The sequence below is a fragment of the Artemia sp. Qi Xiang Cuo genome, chromosome 8 (assembly GCF_049724085.1).
Source record: "Artemia sp. Qi Xiang Cuo chromosome 8, ASM4972408v1, whole genome shotgun sequence".
Taxonomy (NCBI): domain Eukaryota; kingdom Metazoa; phylum Arthropoda; class Branchiopoda; order Anostraca; family Artemiidae; genus Artemia; species Artemia sp. Qi Xiang Cuo.
Window position 1 is genome coordinate 9,310,515 of NC_142801.1, and position 9,505 is coordinate 9,320,019.

Sequence of the window (9,505 nt, forward strand, 5' to 3'; positions counted from 1 at the left end):
TGTACTGCTCGGAGTGATATTGACCCATGTTGGTCCAGCAGAGTATGTAAAGAATACTTTGGAGTTTGAAATCCTCCCTTCCACTGAATTTAGGGATGTGTGCAATTAACCCCTATGTATTCCCAAGGCCCGAACAAAATTTGCGCTTTAATGAAAAAAATATAAATGTTTTAACTTTTACAACTTTAATAAATCAAATAATATTAACATTTTGATTACTAAATGTCAGTATATGTATATTAAACTGACAATGCACATTCGTTTGTATTTTTTTACAGTAAAGTGTAAATTATATTCTGGCCTTGGGAAGGCATAAGGGTTTTGAGCCCTATTCATGTTAATTTCTGCTCGTTTTGAGTTTGACTCGGTTATTTACTGTAATCTCTGTTCGTTTTGAGTTTCATTTATTTATCGATGCTGATTTGTGGTAGTTTTACGTTTGGTAGATTATTTTATTTCATTTTTGCTCATTTTTGGTTTAATGGAGTTTTTTATTTTTCTTTGAAAAACTTATTTTGTGGAAAAAGTTTTTTTTAATTAATTCCTGTTCGTTTTGTATTGACATAGTCTTTTCAGGGAAAAAGAAAATAATACTTTAAATCTTTTCGTTTTTTTATACTTTATAGTTTGGCCTGCTGTTATTATGGTGGAATAAAATTTTCATCACTTTTTAACAACATACACCCTCTTAAAAAGCTGGACACAGATAGTATTGTTTAATTTAGTTTCATACCTCCTCTAGTTGACCTGAAAAAAAAAAACTTGATACCATTCGCAAAAATATCTGTTTACTTTCTTTGATAGCTTGGATACACTTACGCTATTTTGATTTGGTTAAATTTTAAGAGCAGAAGTAGCCCCGAAAGTCTGAACATAATACCCTCAATCGTTCTTGGGATACTGCTGAGATGCCTCATTGGGAATTAGCATTAACACAGTGCATTTTGATTTAATCTTAAGGCAAAATTTAGTTTTTAAACATAATGGGCAAATGAGAGGGTGGGAGCGGGAGGGGGAATAGTTGCCCTCCAATCACTTTCGACTATTAAAAAGGGCATTAGCCCTTTCTATTTTCGATCGAATGAGCCCTTTCCGAAGTTCCTACGACAACTCCTTCGATGCGAAGTGCCCTGGTCTAAAAAAAATAAATAATAATACATTGTACCCACATCGATCTCTGCTATAAAAATGTCAAGCCTTCCAGTCACTTTCGACTGTTAAAAAGGGCACTAGCCCTTTCAATTTCCAATTGAATGAGCCCTTTTTGAGTTTCTAAGACAACGCCTTCTATAAACACCTTATATTCCCCCAGGGCCTAAATTATAACACTTGCCCTAAGGGCTCTGAGGGTGTTGTCATCCTCAAAGACCTAATTTCCAGAACTTTCAACTACGTTAAACAAAAAGGCTATCTCAAAATTTTGATTGTATGTGTTTGAGGAAATGGTGGGCTTGGGAGGGGCGTTAGTTAATTTCTTATGACTTTCAACTATTAAAAAAGGCACTAGCCCTTTCAATTTCCAATCGAATGAGCCCTTTTGAAATTTCTACGACAACACATTCAATAAAAATATTATATGCCCCCAAGGCATAACTTACAACCCTTGCCCTTAGGGCTGGGGGGGAGGGTTGTCATCCTCAAGCACCTAATTTACAGAACTTTTAACCGCGTTGAAAAAATTGCTATCTCAAAATTTTGATTGGATGTGTTTGGGGAAATGGTGGGCGTGAGAGGGGGGTAAGTTGCCCTCCAATCACTTTTTACTATTGAAAAGGGCACTAGCCCTCTCAGTTTCCAATCGAATGAGCCTTTTTCTACGACAACGCTTTCTATAAAAACCTTATATGCTCCAGGGTATAACTAGCAACCCTTGCCCTGAGGGCTGTGAGGGGGTTTTCATTCTCAAAGACATAAATTCCGGACCTTTCAACTACTTTGAACAAAATGGTTATCTCACAATTTTGATTGCATGTGTTTGGGGAAATGGTGGATATAAGAGGGGGGTTACTTGCCCTCCAATCACTTTGGACTATTAAAAGGGCATTAGCCGTTTCAGTTTCAAATCGAATGATTCCTTTTTGAAGTTTCTACGACAGCGCTTTCTAAAAAAAAAACTTATATGCCCCCAGGTCATACCTTACAACCCCTGCCCTGAGGGTTGTGGGGGGAGTGTCATCCTCAAAAACATAATTTCTGGACTTTTTAACTACATCGAAAAAAATGGCTATCTCAAAATTTTGATTGTATGTGTTTGGGGAAATGGCGGGTGTGAGAGGGGTGTTGGTTATCCTCCAATCACTTTCGACTATTAAAAAGGGCACAAGTCCATCTGATCTTCAATTGAACGAGCTCTTTTTGAAGTTTCTAAGACAGCCCTTTCTATAAAAACCTTATATACCCCAGGGCATAACTTGCAACCCTTGCCCAGAGGGCTCTGAGGGGGTTATCATCCTCAAAGTCCTAACTTCTATAACTTTTAACTGCATTGAACAAAATGGCTATCTAAAAGTTTTGATTGGATGTATTTGGGGAAAAGTGTGGTAACGTGATTCTTATGGTATTTAAGTGATGTCGTGGTAGATGCCTTTATTCTCCCTTTATAGGGGATATAAACTCTGGCCCTAAGGTATTTAAACTTTGGTAGCGTGCCTTAGGCTATGACCGAACTAATGAGGCGTTCCAGCTGGGTATTTTCGAGGGACTAAATGTAGATTGAAGAAAGGTTGGCTATAACACAATACTTTTATTCAGTTAAGATATACTGATACAAGGTTTGATAATAGATATATATTCTACTGCGATTGGTTGTCCCAAGTATACCACAAGTCTCAGAGAACTATAGTAATATATAATAAGATGCTTAGACACTTACAATAATTCGACATTACTCCAATGTTTTTCTAAATCAACGGACCAGAGGTCAGTCCAGCATAAAGTTAGTATCAGTCTACCCCTTCCCATAAAACGTACCTTTCATACATTTTTATCAGACACACCTTCCTGTACCCGACTAACACTACAGCTATGAATTAGTGAATTCTCAATATCCCGTTAAGCAGAAACTTTGCAGGATATGTTCCTTATCTTAATAAAAAGTGGTATTTCGAAACTTTTTATTTGCGTCTTAATATATTTTTACTAAATTCCTAATTGACTTAAATTAGAAGGCTTCATCACAATACTCCCCATTTAAAGAAGAGTTGTCCCAACTCTCAATATTTCATTTCTAAAACAAGATATTTTTGTTTACAGCTATTATGCTGCCATCTTTGGTCATTATGTGCATATAACCTCAATGGGTTTCCTTATGGTCATGTTTCTGGTCCAATATAGGCCATATTCTTTTTTTTTGAAGGATTTCAATTTGAAATTCATCCTTGTTTCTCTTTTTCTCTGTCTCTGGGACTGAAAATTCTCTTTTTACCCTTTTTCATATGCATATTCTGTTTTAGCTTAACCCCAAGCGGCTTAAGCATTATATTAGTGGTTCTGCTTAAATTAGACTTCAAGTTATATTAGAAATGTTTATGAATTATTTGAGTTTAAATTTAATTCACCATTAATAATTTAATTTATTTCTGTGATGTGGTTGATATACCGTTAATTTTTCAGGTTTAGAAATGCCTTGGATAAATTACACATAATAATTTTGGTTTTTAAATTTTCACATATTTTTCCAGCACAAAGCATTTTCACATTCTTTCAATAATATAAGCCATTTAGGCTATGTAGCACATTCTCTAGGCCTAAATTAAGTTCTGATTTTATCTCACTTTCTGGTGAACTTATAGTAAAGTCTGTAATACTGCATACAGTTTCAAAAATATTAGTTGATCAGGTATGGTTTGGTTTCTGATGGTATGAGATGTTAGTATCAGGATACATTTGAACTGGCTTCAAAATTTGTTACTTTCAATAAATGCGTCAAAAAATGATTTAAAAAAATGGATCCGAAAGGATGTTACGAAAAATTTGATTTCCAAAAAAAAAGCTAAGGCTGTATCTAAAATAAATATTAACATTAGAATACACATAAAGCATAATTTGTTACCTGTATATAGTAAAAAGAAACACTCAAAATTTGTATATATCACTGCATTTTTTTAACGAAAGTTAATTACTTTTAATTACTTTCTCTTCTTTTTACTCCTAATATATAATTATTAATTACTTAACAGATTGTTTCACAATAAAAATATTTATACGTTGACTCGAAGTCAAACATTTATGTATAACATTAAACCTATAGTTAAAACTTAAAGAAAATAAAAACATAGTATATATATATATATATATATATATATATATATATATATATATATATATATATATATATATATATATATATATATATATATATGAATGAATGCATTTATTACCCATCAATTATAAAACAGATGGAGCACAACAAAAGAAAATAAAAAACGCAAAAACACTAATTCTTCTGAAACAAAAAAAAAAAAAAAAAAAAAAAAAACCAAAAACAACAACCAACAGCTTATTCCAACTACTGCTGGAGAAACATAGCCCAGGGATATATATATATATATATATATATATATATATATATATATATATATATATATATATATATATATATATATATATATATATATATATATATATATATATATATATATATATATATAGCATTGCGTAATAACTTACGCAAGTATTTTTTTTAAGCTGCAAGACTAGATAGGATATTTAACTACTGTTTAAAACTTAAAGCATTTAAAAAAATAAAACACAGTATAGACTAGCATTGAAATTAATTCTAATTAGTGTGTTGTTAAATGCTTATAAAGTATTAATTTAGAATACTTCTTGAATGATGTAAAAATAAAAAACACAAATACTCAACATATTAATTCACTATATTTACATGGATAGTTTAGATTATATATATATATATATATATATATTAACAGAAGTTATGTTGATACATAACTTAATTGTTAAAAACAATTAATAATTATATACCCTAACAATTTATTTAATCACTGCAATATTTGTTCTTTGTACAACTTTAAATAAGTCCGTCAAGACTTTTATCTTTTAAGTCTTAACTGCAATTAAAATATTTACAAAAAAATCAACTCCAACAAATAGAGTTATACACAATAACTGATAACTGTGGTTAGCCTCTATATAAGGGCTTGGCAATAGTTCATATAACATGATTTTGCTATTAAAATTTACATATTTACAATTTTATATATATATATATATATATATATATATATATATATATATATATATATATATATATATACTCTTTACTCGTTTTATTTTTTTTTTCCGTTATTATTATTTTATTCAAATATTAATCGACTGGGAGCTACACTTGTTTTCCCTTTCTCCGTTTACTGGTCCGAATTTTGGACTCCAAATTTTTGTTTCTCTTCTTTATAATATTTGTAAGTTTTTCCGTGGTCTCTATAATGTGGTTCACAAGGTTCTGAATTAGAGCGCAGTTTTTTGGCCTCGTCAAATATTTTTAATCTTTGTTTTTCATGACGTTCGGCCTTTTTCATAAGTCATTTAGCTACTTGTGCTGCTGAAGAAGGAACTTGTTGCTGTCCTTCTGGTTTCTTTACTTTTTTCCATAATTTCTCTCTTAAGAAGGGCTTTCTTAACGATGGCCCAGGTTTAGTTATATCAATTTCTGTAGAAGAATTATGGGTGTCACATTCTGTTGGCTCGTGTCTGGTAGATGGCGTTTGTTCCAAAAGCCAGTTTTGTGTTAAGACTGTAGGTGAGTCTAATTTATGAAAATCAGATAATTCATTGGTTCCTTCCAATTTTTCTTCCTCTTGGGATTTCACATTTTGTTTATCACGTTTTAAACCATTAGGTTGTGTTTGGGGCTCTTGTCTATCACTTTCACCGCTAGTAGACGATGAGCATTGTATATTTCCCTTTTTTTCTGGTTTGTTGTGGAGAGTTTGTAGCCAATACTGGGCTAAATACTCCATCCACTCCTCCCAACTGTTGCGGTCGTTAAAAAGGTCATAAAATTCATATGGTCTTCTGATGTATACTGGTGAAATTGTTTCCTCTATTTCTTCGTCTGAAGGAATAGGCTGTGATTTCCAAGGTTTTGAAAAAAATCCTTTTTTATTCTATTATGGTGTACTACTTTTTCCTTTTCATTATACTGATGTTTTAAAACATAAGTTAAGTTATTTGGTAGAATTTTTACAATCCTGTAGGGCCCATCCCATTTCGGTTTTAACTTTTTTATCCCTTCCAGGTAGGTTTTGTATACATAGACCAAATCTCCTAAACAATAATTTGTCTTATTTTTGCTTGTTCTGTCATATTTTTCTTTTTGTTCTGTTTTTGTATCTTCCAGATTGGCTTTAACTTGCTCCATAGCTTTTTTCATTCGCATCACCATTTCTTGCTTGTACTGGTCTAGGTTGTAATATATTCTATCATTTTGTATTTCATCTAAACAAATGCTGGGATCTCTTAGATGTTGTAAAAAAAATGGCGTTTCTTTTAAAGAACGTGAAAAGGCCGTATTTACTGAAAAGACTACAAATGGGAAATGTTCATCCCAATTTTCATTTTCCTCTCTTGCATGTATCCCCAGCATGTAAGCTAATTCCCTATGTTTGCGTTCAACTTTTCCATTAGCGGAGGCCATGTAAAACGAGGTAAACCATCGTTTTACCCCCAGATATTCCGTAATTTCGTCTAATAATTTGGCTTTAAACATGACCCATTGTCACTAAGTAAAACTCTAGGAAAAATTCCGTGTTCCAAAAAGAGGCGGTTGACTAAAACTTTCGCAATGGTTTTTGTCTTTTCGTCTTTAATTGGAAAAGCGTATTAATATGAGTTAAAGTGGTCAACTACGGTTAGTACACACCTGTTTCCTTTCCTGGAATTTAGTTAACTTCCTACTGTTCCCCAAATGTCTATTGACATTAATTCTCCTACTCCTGAAGGGATGGGGTAGAGACCTAATTCGGCCCTAGGGGTCTTCGGTGGCGACTTTTGTTTGGCACACTCTTGTATGAAAGCTTTTAATTTTGAGTACATTTTTGTAAAATAAAAATTTCCTTTTAGCCTCCCAATAGTTTTTGCTTCTCCCATGTGACAGCCAAAAGTTGCGTGTGCCATCTGTAAAATTTCTCCTTCCAGTGATTTTGGAATTACTGGAATAATTTTTAAGTCATTTTTCTAAATTCTTGAGATGGTTGGTAATATCTTACTGAAATATTTTTATTTTCATGAAGATCTAAATCATCCAGGTCTTTTAAAATAATTATAAAGTGCTACTGCAGTTCTGTTCCCCGTTATAAAATTGATTTCATCACTAAACAAAAGTATATTTTATCCTGATGATTCGAAATATTGCTATTAGATATTATTTTTACTCCTTACAGTTCTTTCTGGATGCTTGTTATCAAATTTCCTTCCGTATCAGGATTTCATGACAAATAGTCGGGTAAAATGTTTATACGGCCCTTTATATATATATTGGGGTATATGAATATGCTTGCACACGTAGTATCCACCGTGTCAGCCGTGCTGAAGTATTTTGCATCGTATGTAGCCAAATTAGGGATTTTTGGTCTACGGGCAATATGAATTTTTTTCCAAGTAAAAATTGTCGAAAATATTCTGTAAGAACTACAACTGCTAGGCATTCGCTTTCAACCGTCAAATATTTTCTTTCTGCCTCCGTCAGTGACCTGCTGGCGTATTGGACTATTGATTCTAGTCCTCCAAAATTTATGTTCAATAGTATTGCCCCAATTCAATGCGCTAAAGCATCTCTTTGTAAACAGAAGTCTTGTGACAAATGTGGCAATTTAAGTATTGGCACTTGTAATAATTGCCTTTTTATTTCTTCCAGCACTTGTTTTGCGTCCGCTGGACATTCTAATTTACCTGATTTTTTCAAAAGGTTTGTCAAAGGTTGTGCTATTGTTGCATAATTTTTGATATATCGTCGGAAATTGCTTAGCAGACCATACACTGATCTGCAGTTTTTTTTATCTTTTAGTGGCTGCAAATTTTCTATCACCGTAAATTTTTCCGGATTTGGTGAAATATTCCATTGGTTTATCAGATATTCAAAAAAAATAGTTTTGGCTCTAATATGTTTAACTTTTCTGGTTTTAGTTTTAAGCCTCCCTTTCAAAATTTCTCCAGTATTTTTCAAAGTCCGAGCAAGCGGTCTTCCAGGTTTTCATTAAACAAAATTACATCATCTAAATAACCTAAGGTATCTTTTTTCCTTCATGGTTCGTTATCTTTTAACACCATATTCATTAGTCGACTAAAACCATTTGGACCAAATGATAAGCCAAAAAGCATACATTCAAATGTGAACGTTCTTCCATCGTCTAAGATTATTGTTGCCTTATTCTTTGTTTCTTGATCTAAAGCTATTTGCCAATATCCTGCTAGTAAGTCAAAACTAGTGTAGTATTTTGTACCACCTAGCAAATCTAAAATCATATCAATTCTTGGTAACTTCATCACGTCTTTTACCGTGATGGCATTTAGCGCTCTAAAATCTATACATAACCTCCAGGTGTTATCTTTTTTTTCTGACTATTACTAGTGGAAAACACCATAAACAAATTATTCAGATGGAGTTAAAATACTTACAGACACACTTTCTTTGATTATACCCTGTTGTTCTATTTCCTTTATTTGGCCACCCAGCCATGGTTTTAAATGATAAGGTGTTTTATACGGTGACTTTTTAATTGGAGGGCCCTGTGTTGATATTTTGTGCGTGATTAAGTGAGTTAATCCGTAATCCGCTTAGTGTCTTGCAAAAGTCCATCTAAAATCCTAAAGAAAATTTTCCAATCCTGGTTTTTACGTTTTCCGGTAAATGTTTTAAATCAAATTGTTGCAAAAAATCAGTTTTCGACATTCCATACTTTTCTTGTGGTTTCGGTTTTAATGAGGATATTTGTTCATGGCTAGTGAAATTTACGCTTAATTCTGGACTGTTTAGAGATTTTATTTCTGAATTTGAAATCTTTTCAACTGACCCAAGTTCTATTTGGTTCGGCTTTACTTTATTATCGCTTTTATTTGATAGTTTTAAATATGTGATACCATTTTCAATTTTAATAACTAGATTTTCCACGAAAATCGTGGGATATTCTTTTAGGGTTTATCCTTCTATCATTGCATCCATCGTTTTAACCTTTCCTTCCTTTGTATTTAGTGTCACTAGAATTTGAGCTGTTGTTCCCCCTTGTATTGTGATTTTTTCGCTTATTTTTAGGTTATAATTTGAATTGTCTCTCTCCTTATCTGTTGTTACGCAAATTTGCCTATTAGTTTCATTTGCCTGGTTTATGGTTATTGTATCAGATATGGGTTCCCATACGATCCCATATTTCCTGATAGCAACTACTCTTAGAGTACAAGGAAATGGTAGCTGGTTATATATTATTACCGTCACTGTTATTGCTTTATCCCCTGTGCTGAATTTTAACGGACAGTCCCCCAAAATTGTCAG